The 12,277-nt window shown below is 36.1% G+C and overlaps 1 protein-coding gene across 3 annotated transcripts in view; it reads right to left on the minus strand.

Moving 5' to 3' along the window:
- LOC149083071 (retinaldehyde-binding protein 1-like) overlaps positions 1-12,277 on the minus strand; it is a 40,698-nt gene that overhangs the window by 12,149 nt on the left and 16,272 nt on the right. Inside the window, exon 2 of one of the 3 annotated variants that reach the window (XM_089236201.1) lies at positions 10,489-10,665. The exons of the other annotated variants lie outside the window; for them this stretch is intronic. The gene's annotated coding sequence lies outside the window, so the exon portion shown is untranslated. The remainder of the gene's footprint in view (positions 1-10,488; positions 10,666-12,277) is intronic. 3 annotated transcript variants of the gene reach the window in all.

The following is a 12,277-nucleotide window of genomic DNA, read 5'->3' on the forward strand; positions in this document are numbered from 1 at the left end:
AAACCCATTTGCGAATAAGTGAATTGTGATTTCCTTTCTCTTCGGAATAGAATTATGTTTTACGAAATCTCTTACACGGGATTCCATTACGTTTTCGTCAAGGACAACAACAACGCAAACGGTAATGGTTATTAGAAGAGGTTAGAGTTCGAAATCGTTTAGAGAAATGCGATTCTCAAAGACAGGACCAGACATTTTGGTGCTACGAGATATTTGTAGGATAAAATTATACTGAACGTAGTAATAGGACAACACAATTGTGTAGCAATAATTGGGGTGGCACCGAAGAGTGTTTCGCGACATTTAAAGTTTTTCAAGGATGTTCCGGGGTTTGGAAATCTGTTCTTTAGAAGTTCGAAATGCGGTGATCGGGAAATTCAAGTGCATTTTAAGTAGCTCAAGTGAGACGCTCAAATGAGCGATCTCTCATCGTTCATATTGTACTCGCAATATCGCTTCAACCTTTATTAATCAGAAAATTTCATCATCCTCTTTGATTTCACATAGAAGGATGCTAAGTTGAAATGATGTCACATAGATAGATAGAACTACTACTGCTGTACTGTGCATGCACCTCGTACACACATTCCTCTGCAGAATTTCTAGGGAATCGGTATAAGCCGGGGAATATGTGTTTTGAGTGTGTATGTGCAACTTCCCCAACGTATATATGTTGTTCCAGTTGTGCTTGTTACGTGATCTTGCTGGTGCTGTCATCTCGCTTCCATATTTTGAAGTAAAGATGGCAAAATGCTTGAATTTTCATGTTGTGCATGTATCATGTTGTAGGTCTGTCTGTTCTCTATTGAGAAACTTGTGTCGACAAAATAAACTCTTATACAATACAACAGGCAAATTGCCCAACGAGGTGGCTGACTTAAGAACATCATGGATCCCCGAGCCATCCTTTGGAGGCCCTACCTACTACTACTACACCCCCCCCCAACGAATCGGTACATGCGGGAATGTGCGTGTACGTGTAGTGAAACCTGACGTGAAGTTTTTGTTGTTTCTCTGTAATGATTGTTATGTGTAGTGCTGCCATCTGCCACCAGTTTTTCTAACTATGAGTGAAGTGTTATGATTGAATGATTTATCGTTGTAGGACTGTTGCTCTCTGTGGCGAGACATTTAACGGGGAGATCGGCTCGCATTTGCGCCTTGAAGTTGGGAACCACAGAAAACCAACTTCAGCCGACCACCACTGTGGGGTTCGAACCCGGATCCTCGCATCGCGAGTCCGTCACTATAACCACTCGACCACCACAGCGGCAAAAGTGTAATTATCTGGAGGTGGGGGGGGTTAGAAACCATGTACCCTGAACTCTTCCTATCTTACCAACCCACCACTACAGTACTTAAGTTGTATCGACAAGCTTTTCTATCCCCTTTAAAACTCCGATTTCAAGCTAATTTTCTGAAAATTATAATTTTCGAAATTATCCATTTTAAAAAGCGAAAAAATGAATCGAAAAATCGAATAGAATGCTCGGTTTCATTCTTCTGAAAGGTCTCTTCAAATTCTCCTAAAGTCATTCTTCCTCTTTTCCGAGGCTCGATTCGTCCTGCACTGGAATATGCCGTAAGGTTTTGGAGACCATTACTAAAACAGAGGAACATGGAGTTGGTTGGTTGGTTGAAGGGGTGAAGAGAAGAGCTACGCGTGCTCTTGTTGGCACACAAAGTTTGAGCTATGAAGAAAGACTTGGTTTCTTCTAAATACGTTTACATTGGAGGAACGCAGGCAAGGGGGAATATGATCGAAGTGTTTGAAATTTTCAACGGGATGGATTGGATAGGATGAACCATGAGTTATTAATGCACCATCAATCGACACTGCTTCGACAAGGGGACAACAGTATCGATTGCTAAGGGATAATTCTAGGTTGTCGCAGGGAGTTTTCCCCCTAATAGGGTTGTCAATAAATAGAATAGCTTACCTTCGGGGGTCGTTTATTCTAACATGAGTGACACGTTTTAACTGAAGTACGATAAATCAAGAAGCTACCTATACTTAGATAAGACAACCATAATATCTTTATATGGACAGTGTATTATATACAAGTACTTTTTTTCTTTGGTGATGTATGCTTTTATATTGAGTATTTTGGGTATATTTGACATCCATATTTTTTATGGGCATATTTTCAGCCACTTCGTTGGGTAATTTGCCTGTTGTGGCCTTTGTATTTGTATTTAAGCTTCTGAAAAATTGAACTTCGCAACCTTCAAATGAAGCCAATGAAAAGCGATAACTCGCAATGAATGTATGCACTTCACACGTGACTATGAGTCACGTTATCAGTGTAAACGATTGATTTGCTATTTGTACTACCTACTTGTTTATTTAACGTAATGTTCATGAGATTGAGCATCGTTATCATAAGCGAATAGGCTTCAGAAAAAAAAAATCAAAAATGCAGCGAAAGTGCCCAAAGCCTCCTAGATACATAATTCTAGGAGGCTTTGAAGTGCCACGATGAACGTGTATTCATTGTGGACACTTAGCAAAAAAAGTGGGTCAGTATATACTAATTAAAGTGGCATGCCCGTCGGTAGAATGAAAACCAATTAGGAAGGGTTTTCAAAGATATCGCTTGGTGACAACCGCGTTAAGTAAAATATCCTTCATTTGACAGGGCATCAAATAAATGAATTCAGTAACCCTTTGCCCTTGAGAAAAACGAAGGAACATTCGGATTCATCTTTTGGCGATAAAGAAATAATGTCGATAGCACTCGATAATTTACTGAAATCTTCATAAAAGATCGCCATCTGATATTCACAATCGAACTCGGTTATAACGACCTCGATTGTATCGAAACTTCAGCTATAACGGTAAATAATTAGTGGTCTGGACTGATTCCCATTGAATCTTGCTTAGTTAGCTCGGTTATAACGACACTTTTTCGTCGCTTTTTGCTTCCGTTTCTATGACGTTTTCCCAAGAAATTCCGACAACTAGATTTCAGCATGTTGAAGGAACCTTCGTCTGTTGTGTGTTTGATACCCATCGTTAAAAAAAAAATTATGCATGTTTTGCCCCCTCGACTTTCTCATTGAGATGACACGTATACGTGACATCCCCGTATTTTGCCCGTCTTAGCATTTTTCTTTAAAAAAATATCACCCCCCTTTGCCCAATTTTTTCAATGAAGCTTATTTTAATGCATATCTGTAGTATAAATAGGGACGAAAGAAATAATTTCCATCATTCATAATTTCTGTTACAATGAATATGTCTATAAATATTCGTTTCACATGTTAGACACGTCCCCCCCCCCCCCCCCATCCCATCGTGAAATAAATTTTGGCAGATTTGCGGTATCATTGCATTTCTCGCCAAAATTTTTCATGAGCATTGTTTGGAAATTTCACACAAATTTGTGAAATCAGAGTCGTACACACAATGCTCTTGTAACAAGACTGTAAGCGGATTGATACCATACGCGCCGGAGCACCCCATCCCCAATAAATAATTCTGTAACGTGCTTTATATAATCTTGCGTATGGGTTTCAGTATATACAGGACCAATAGTAATTTTCAGCTCCCTCAATATTTTCTTCATGTTGGCGCTTCTGATTTGTACGACTTATCTACGAAGCCATTACGAATCAAGTTTGGATCGTGACTCATAGCTCAAGACACCATGGCTGTAAGTGGATATCTACAACCCACCTTGGAAGCCGTTGCGACCTAAGGTTGGGTCACAACCCATAAGTTAACATACTCTGATATCAGAATTTGATCATTTTTGTCGCACCGCGGTCATTTTCTGCGCACGAGGGCTAATTAGACCGGGACCTACAATTTATTGCTGATTCCGAACGGCAGGCTTGTTTTTTATAGTCATCGAGAGGCTTGTGCGCTAACTCCTCGATGGGGGACTCCCTGCGGAAGCAACTTTTTCTGCGGTCATGTCGCCGTTTCTGTTGTACCCCTGTGTCAGGAAAGTTTTCTGACAAGGACGACCGGGTATCGAACTCGTGACACCTCTAAACATCCTTTGGTACTTTAGGCGAGTATCTTATCGACCTGGGCTACCGCGCCCTTAGGATTTGATTGTGTTTCATTTCGTCCGAATTTCGTTGTATCTTCAATACCGTTATAACAGAGTTTGAGTGTATTTGAAGTACAAAACTCTTCTTAACGGACACCCCCTCAGATGCGGTCACCCTTCTTTCACGGCCAAATAATATAATGTTTTCTTGTATAATAAAAGTATGCATTTAACGGTCACCTCTCTTTGACGGACGAATTTTGTCTTGTCGGTGTCCGCAAAAGAGAGGTTTTACTGTACTAAACTACTCGTGCGTCCGTTAGAATCGTTTCGAAATTCATACTCGTTTTCAAAACCACATGTATGACGATAAAACAAGCCGGCCGTTGGCATCAAGTTTCTAAAGTCAGTTTTTTAGAACAAAGAACATTCTTCGGGTCATGATTGGGGACATCGCTAGAGTTGCCCTTCCGCGATGTGACGTCTTCTCAACGTCAGTAGGCACCTATAACGGAAAGCTGCCTTGAATAAAGTAAAGGGTATTTTTTTTCACAACGTGTATAGGTTCAGGGTAGAACGTGAATAGCATTCTTAATCATTTCTACGGACGAGGAAGGGCCGCCTATACTTTGGGGAAAGTGAACAGAAACTGTTAGATGACCCTGAACCGAGGAAACAAAAATTGTAAGATGGGGTCGGGTAAATTTTTTCTTTAAAGAAAAATCTCCTCTTTCTCCCTCTGCTAAGATCTTACACATGAAAAAGTAACATGGTCTGTGATAAATGAATTGAATGTTTCACCCCGTTAAATCTTTCCAGAATGTCTAGAAATATCTTTTGTGTTTCGGTGAATAACCGAGTTTGTCACGTGTAAATAAATGTTTCGCGCAAAAACAGAGATAAATCCATGGATCACATTTTCTCACTGACGATGTTATATTAAAAGTACTTAACGTTAATTTATAAACTGATTAATTGTGCACAAAAAGTGTATTAAATTTAGCATTTCTGACAAAAAGTGTGTTGAATTTACCATTTTTCATCAAACACAAAATGTGCACTTAATTTAAAATCTTTGATCAAACAAAAAGAATGTATTCAATTCATCATTTTTGGTTATACACAAAAAGTGTATTTAATTTACCATTTATTTTGTGCACGCGAAAGTATTTTAAACTCACCTTTTTGATCAAACACAAAAAGTAAATTTAATTTATCATCTTTGATCAAATACAAAACTTTTACTCAATTTACCATTTTTATTATAGACAAAAATTGTATTAAATTTGCTATTTTTGACCTTACGTAAAAAGTGTATAAAGTGTTATATAGCATGTATTTAATTTACCCTCTTTGATCAAACACAAAAAAGTGTATTAAATTTACCATTTTTATTATACACAAAAAATAAATACATAACAAAATAATGTGATCATCACATATTCCCAAGCGATCTTTACGATCTGTCTAGGGAATTTGTTAGAGTTAGTAGACATCCATGCCCGAACCGGGAAGAATATTCAATTTACTATTTTTGATTATACACACAAAAAGTATTCAATTTAAATTTTTTGTTTGTACGCAAAAACGAATTGAATTTACTATTTTTGATAAAACACAATACGTTTACAATCTATCATGACTGATTGTGCATAAAGTTGGTTTTCTGTGGTTCCCAACTTCAAGGCGCAAATGCGAGCCGATCTCCCCGTTAAAAAGTCTCGCCACAGAGAGCAACAGTCCTACAACGATAAATCATTCAATCATAACACTTCACTCATAGTTAGTAAAACTGGGGGCAGATGACAGCACTACACATAACAAGCATTACACAGAAACAAAACTTTACGTCAGGTTGCACTACACGTACACGCACATTCCCGCATGTACCGATTCGTTGGGGGGTTCCGGGGGGGGGGGGGTGCATGTGTGGTGTAGCAGTAGTAGGTAGGGGCTCGGGGATCCATGATGTTCTTAAGTCAGCCACCTCGTTGGGCAATTTGCCTGTTGTGGCGTTGTATTTGTATTTGTATTTGTATTTGTATAATACCTAAGCTGACCATAATTAATCGGAAATAAGAGAAATATCAATTCTAAATATCGGAAAATATGGAATATCGTTAATTCTTTTGCCAAAATAAAAGTTGCTAATTATGGCTGCAACTGCTAAAAAAATTGCCAATGGGTGACAAATAGAAGACTACTCTAAGAACTCAGCGAATCGAATTGTATTTCACGAAAAAGCGTTCTATGACAAATATGTGGAATGAATATTTATATTTTTAGAGAGAGAGCCATAACTATCATGATGTAAGAAATGAAAAATAAGAATATAATTATCTTAATGTAAGATGTAATTGGTAAAAATTATTATGAATTTAAGTACTACAGAAAATAAATGCTTACTAAGTTGTATGTAGGCTACTATAAAAAATTATACTCATCAACGATTTCAGTCAATCTTACTGAATCAAGTAAGCTTCTCTGAAAATACGGGAAAAAATTGGGATAGCTCTTAATAAAAAACAGGCGGGACGACGAGAAATACTTGAAAATACAAAAATTTCCGGTAAAATGCGAAGTCCTTTATGGTCACCATAACAATACGTGTATACAATTTATCAAAATTATACGCAACACGTGTATGTATTCAATTTACCAAGGTGGATTATACACAGTACGTGTATTCTCATCATGATGTATTAAACACAATATGTATACTTAATTTATCATCATTGATTATGCATGATACGTGTAATCAAATTTGTCATGATTTATTTTTCCCCGTTGACGTAATGCAATTTTGATTGTTTTTCTTACGAAATACATCAAAAGACTAATGCATTTTAAATTCAATTAGCATTTAAGTAATGTAAAAAAATGTTTGTTTTCTTCTTTTGTTTTAGCGAGTACATTACTTACAGAAGAAGACATTATGCTGTATTAAAATATGTCTTTGGATGTCACAGTGTAAAATTTTCATTTTTTGACAGAAGCTAACGGGAAGTTTCATTTTCCTCACGTATCACGAAAGATAGAGAAAACGATACGAGTACGTTGCTAGTTTATACTGATTATCATAATGTTCATTGAATTTTTTTTTTCTTTTCCATTATATCTGTCTATCTTTCTCTCTATTTATAACTGAAACCATTTTCGATAATGAATAGTGGTTTTCTGTTTCCTTAAATAACGGTAATTACTGTACGACATTGACCTAAAACGTCATTCGTGTCAGATTTCTAGTTTGATTTCTTTATAATGGAAAAGAAAAGTAACTTTTTTTTCAATATTATCAATTAACCTTCCCGTATTTTATGTTTTTTTCCTAAGAAAATACACAAACCAGTACAGATGCTTTATAATAAAATTAAAAAATATTATTTTGTAAAATTTTGAACAAAAAATATCTATTTATTTATACATATATGCTGTATGTATCGAAAACAACATTCGCTTATGGAATGTGGAATTTTATCCGGCTTCATTTCAAAATATGTAGAGTTGACCTTTAACCTTTTATTTGAGATCTTTTTAAAGCCAATATACCACTGTTATTTCTTAATGCCAGTACAAAAGGTTTAAAATTCATTGATTCCCAAATATTTCTGTTTAGGGAAAAAAAACTGAATTACTCCGAAACACAATAAAACCTCAGTAAGTCGTCACCCTAATAAGTCGTCATTACGGTTAATTCGTCATTTTTCTTCAGTCTGATCCAACTTTCATAGATAATGTTATCAAATCCTCGGTTATTCGTCACTAATTTCGGTAAACTCGTCACTATGGAAAAGTTTGCGAGACAGGAACAGATAGTTTCTCTATAGCTCCCTTTAGAGAAAGGGATTTATAATAGCACTGTATGTGTTCAAAAGTGACCGTAAAAGCCTTACGTATCAAAACGGGTAAACTCAAGTAATGAAAATTACACTGAGGAAGTTCATATTACGCCAGCTAAGAAAACAGTTCTTGAAACGTTAGAGACTTTTCAAGCTTGACCTCATTTTTGTATGGACTTCCATCAATTTAAGGCTTCAATTTTAAACAAAACATCTTTGTTGGAAAACCGGACAACAAGTCGAGAACTTCTAATGTCTGCTTTGCCCTCAGCCCTCCCCCCCCCTCCAAGTCAAAATTTGCCCTGTGTTTGAGGTTATCTCCCGAATTATTTATGAATAATTCAAAGCAGTAAAATGAAATGTGTCATGTATGCATAAATAAAATTGATGTACATTAATTGTATTGTAGATAAAACGCTAACTATATAATCCAACAGTTGCTCTGATTAGTCTAAATTTAAAAAAATTGTGGTATAAATCGTAAGTATAACACAGTATATTTTACCATAATAATAAGTTAAACACTAAAAACTAAAAAAAAAAAGATTTAAAAAGTACTTTTTTTTTCTATTGTAATCTATAAAAATTTTGTTAATATTGTAGTTTTTATTCATATTTTGATGGATGTAAAATTATTTTGAATTTATACGATTTCCACAGTATCACACATTAAAACCGACAACACTTTACGTATATCGTCACTCCACTTAAACTATTTTCTCTATAATTTGAGTGACAACTTATCTAGCTATTACTGTATTTCAATTTTTGCCATACAAAGCAAACTAAGCTTTAGGGATAACAAGACCAGCCGGGATTGCACTATAAAAGTTTAACAAATATCTTTTACAAAACTTGAAAAATGCAACCAATAAGTCGAACGTAACAAGCAGGCTTATAAGTTGTTTTTTATAAGTTTTGCAAAAGATCTTTTATCGAGCTCTTATAGTAGAATCCCAGCTTAGAGTTATTTCGAGGATGTAAAAAATACATACTTGTGAAATTTGCGAGTGTAAATTTTAAAAAAAACCAAATTTTCATAGTAGTTTTGTGATTTGATAAACTTTGTATATTTGCTGTTCTGATTAAGATTATGTGAAAAAAAAATTTCATGCTTACGTAATATATGGATTATTAGTATACTTTGAAAAATACGCATCAACCGGTTTTTTATGCTTCGATATCCTTTTATAACTTCAAAATACTTCCAATCGCTCACCCAATAAATTACAATACTAATAGGCATACGATATACGTTATCACACGAATACACGCGTCTCACAAATATGGTAGTAAAACAATCAATTCCAGTAAGTTACAAATATTTTGTTCCCATCGAAGCTACCCTTGTACAAATAAAGAATTTTCAGAGATACAGTATACAACAAAATAGAATATTCTATCTATATCTTGTTTGTAAAGAAGTAGAAAAGAAGTGAATTGTAGATTATATAAAGATTTTGTAAAATTAGTCAAAGTCCTAAAATACTCACGCAGCAAAGGTTTAGCGAGGGGGGGTCTGCCCCCCCCCCCGCAATGTGAGAAAATAACCGAAAAAAGGGAGAAAGATGGCGAAATCTATGGTTCTATCACTTTGGCCTTCCCCCCCCCCCCAACGAAATTTCTGGCTACTCCCCTATCATGCAGTGAATAGCTTATATCCAGTGTGTAACAAATCTGAGGCGCCAGGTTACAATGGTGACCGGAAAATCGGTATTGGGACATGAAATTTTTTAAAACTGGTTGCTAAATTGTAATCTAAGGATGACCGATTTCATTACAATACGTCTTTTAAGATAGAAAAAATAAAAGAAAACAAAATTTAGGACCTTTTTTCTTGAGCAAAGAACCACGCTTGGCTCCTAAGAAATTTGACTGGTGCCTAAATATTTTTTTTCATTTTTCACGCCCTATTCATATCTGAAAAAAAAAAATTTTAATGGAGGGTGTACGCAATTCCAGTTTCCAAAGAAACGGTGCTTTTTGTTTGTCAACTTTTTTTAATTGTAGTAATAAATCAAGCAAATTTCTGCAATTTATTATCAACCCTATAACGTATGTCCTTTTCTGTTCGGTGGCGAAAGACTTCTATTCACTAAATTTTGGTGTGACCTCCATCTATTTCACAAGATAACCAGATAAGTATAATGAAACGTTATTATTTTACTGCACACCTCCTGAAACACAACCTTACAGGGTGTAAGCCATATTCCAGCTAACGCTGTATCCTCTCGCGGAAGATTTTTTTTTTTTTCACCTTCCTTTATGAACTCAAAACAAATCATGTTATGTGGTATAAAGCCATAGAGAGTTAGTAAAAATGTCCAGACTGAAATAGAATAGATTTGTTACAACCCTATTTAGTTCTACACATCCGACTACTGCTTTAAAGAAATTTTATCCGGAAACAGATATCATTCGAAACACTCGATTTTTTTTTCGGGTAAGGTTCAACACACACACCTCTACGGTGCTCTATTCTAAGCACTAACTCCCAGGTTTCTACTCTATTACCAGTTCTAATTCGATATCAGTTGAACTGTTCCTGAAACTGACTAATCATTTTCGTACATTATGACTATTTTAAAGTAGTTACATATTCCTTATTATTATCGACGTAATATAAATTTGAATATAAATACACTCACCGAGAGAGAGAAAACAATCACCGGAATAATTGACCTCCTGTTCTACGTGTAGTTATTGTTGATAAATGGCATATGTTATCACTTTGGAGAAGATCTAAGTTTCCTTCATCATTTTTTTGATTACCATCATCCTCGTTTCTCTCACTTTCTCTTACTTGGAGCACGTGCGTCACTTTCCTTGCGGGGAAAGAAAAGTCTTATTTAGTGTATTAGCCGCGAATGTCTGATTTTCTAGAAGTTAGCTGACATTTATACAAAGAAAAGCTGGTTAATAAAAACTGGTTTCCTCCGAATTATTTCTCAAGGAAGACAAGGTCTACCCCGCCGAGTTTCCCGCTATTGTCGAGTGCTTATGCACGTGATGTCAGCTGTGAAGCCTCTGTCCCCAAATGGCTTTTGAAGTTTCTGAGCAACATTCAACCGAGACTGATAATGGCAGTCAGATTATTAGAGGTCAAAGAGGGTAATCTGTCCCGATTCAGTTCCTACCCGGAGAAGAGGTGTGGTGGGATAACTTCGGACGTTTCCCCTCTGTGTGTTTTAGTGATACGCTTAGCAAAAAAAGCTCAAATAAGAAAGGATACGTGACCTGTTACGCCTACGGACAGTTTGACCGCTGGCCTCCAAGTTCACAGAAAATTTAGGTAGATTAGGAGCTACCCAAATTAGGATATACGTCCATTAACATGGTCCGAAATGCAATTTCACGTGAGAGAATCATGTAATATATAGTACATACTTAGAGAGAGATAGTCGACTTTTTTCTCAGCCCAAATATCAAGTAAACAGTCATTTTCTGGATAATATGCTGAGGTGAATTCAGAAAGTCATCTTGTCTCCGCCGGGACTCGAACCCAGGCCTTCTTGCATACCGGGCAACATGCTACCATTTAAGAGGGACCTGTGTACGAGTCCCTGCGGAGGCAAGGTGACTTTTCTTTCCAAGTTCACCTCATATGTATATAATAACCATAAAATAACCGTTTTCTTGAGTACATACTTAATTTTTATTTACATGGTACGCAGTTCAATGTTGGAAAGTGCAGTGTGAGATGTTCCGTTTAGGAGGCAACAAACACCATTTCTTTGGGTGACCATACATCCCGTATTTCTAGGAACTATTCCGTTTTATTTTTGCTTCCCGACTTTTTAGCAAAAGTTTTCTGGTTTTTTCCGTGAAGCCTACTTGAATTTTTATTCTTTATTGAAATCAAAGATTGAAATTATTTTCCCCCTCGATTCCTTTCCCAGAGGATTTTTTAACGTGATCCTCACGTATTCCCAAAAGATCCGTAAAGATCTATCCAGGGAATTTGTTAGTAGTCACATCCATGCCCGAACCGGGATTCGAACACACACCTGCACAGTCAGAGGCTAGCTCACTAACCACTGGACTGCCAGGCGGCTTAGGCCCCATTTCGGTATTGGTTCGTTCAAGGCCAAAAAGCACTGTCATTCCGTTTTTCCAAGGATTAGCTAAACCTTACATAAACCTTTGAATGCACAGTTATTTTTGAAGCCACGTCTGCATCGGCATTCATTCTACCGAGGGTGCATAGAGACATGTGACTTATTACCAGACATGCAATGTAAAACTATATAAATAGATTACAGTCGCTCAACGAATTTTCATTAAAAGAAAGACGAAATTAGGAAGTCATAAAATTGTGACAATCAAAATTTTTTAAGGTATTACTGACTTGTTTTGGTTGTATGTATATTATAGCATTGTAAAATTAAAAACTGTATAGTATAGTATTAGAATATCTCACTGTTGAAACACATCTAA

The sequence above is a fragment of the Pholcus phalangioides genome, unplaced genomic scaffold (genome assembly GCF_987345545.1).
Source record: "Pholcus phalangioides strain wild (caught in Gottingen) unplaced genomic scaffold, Ppha-v1.0 ptg000009l_1, whole genome shotgun sequence".
NCBI lineage: Eukaryota > Metazoa > Arthropoda > Arachnida > Araneae > Pholcidae > Pholcus > Pholcus phalangioides.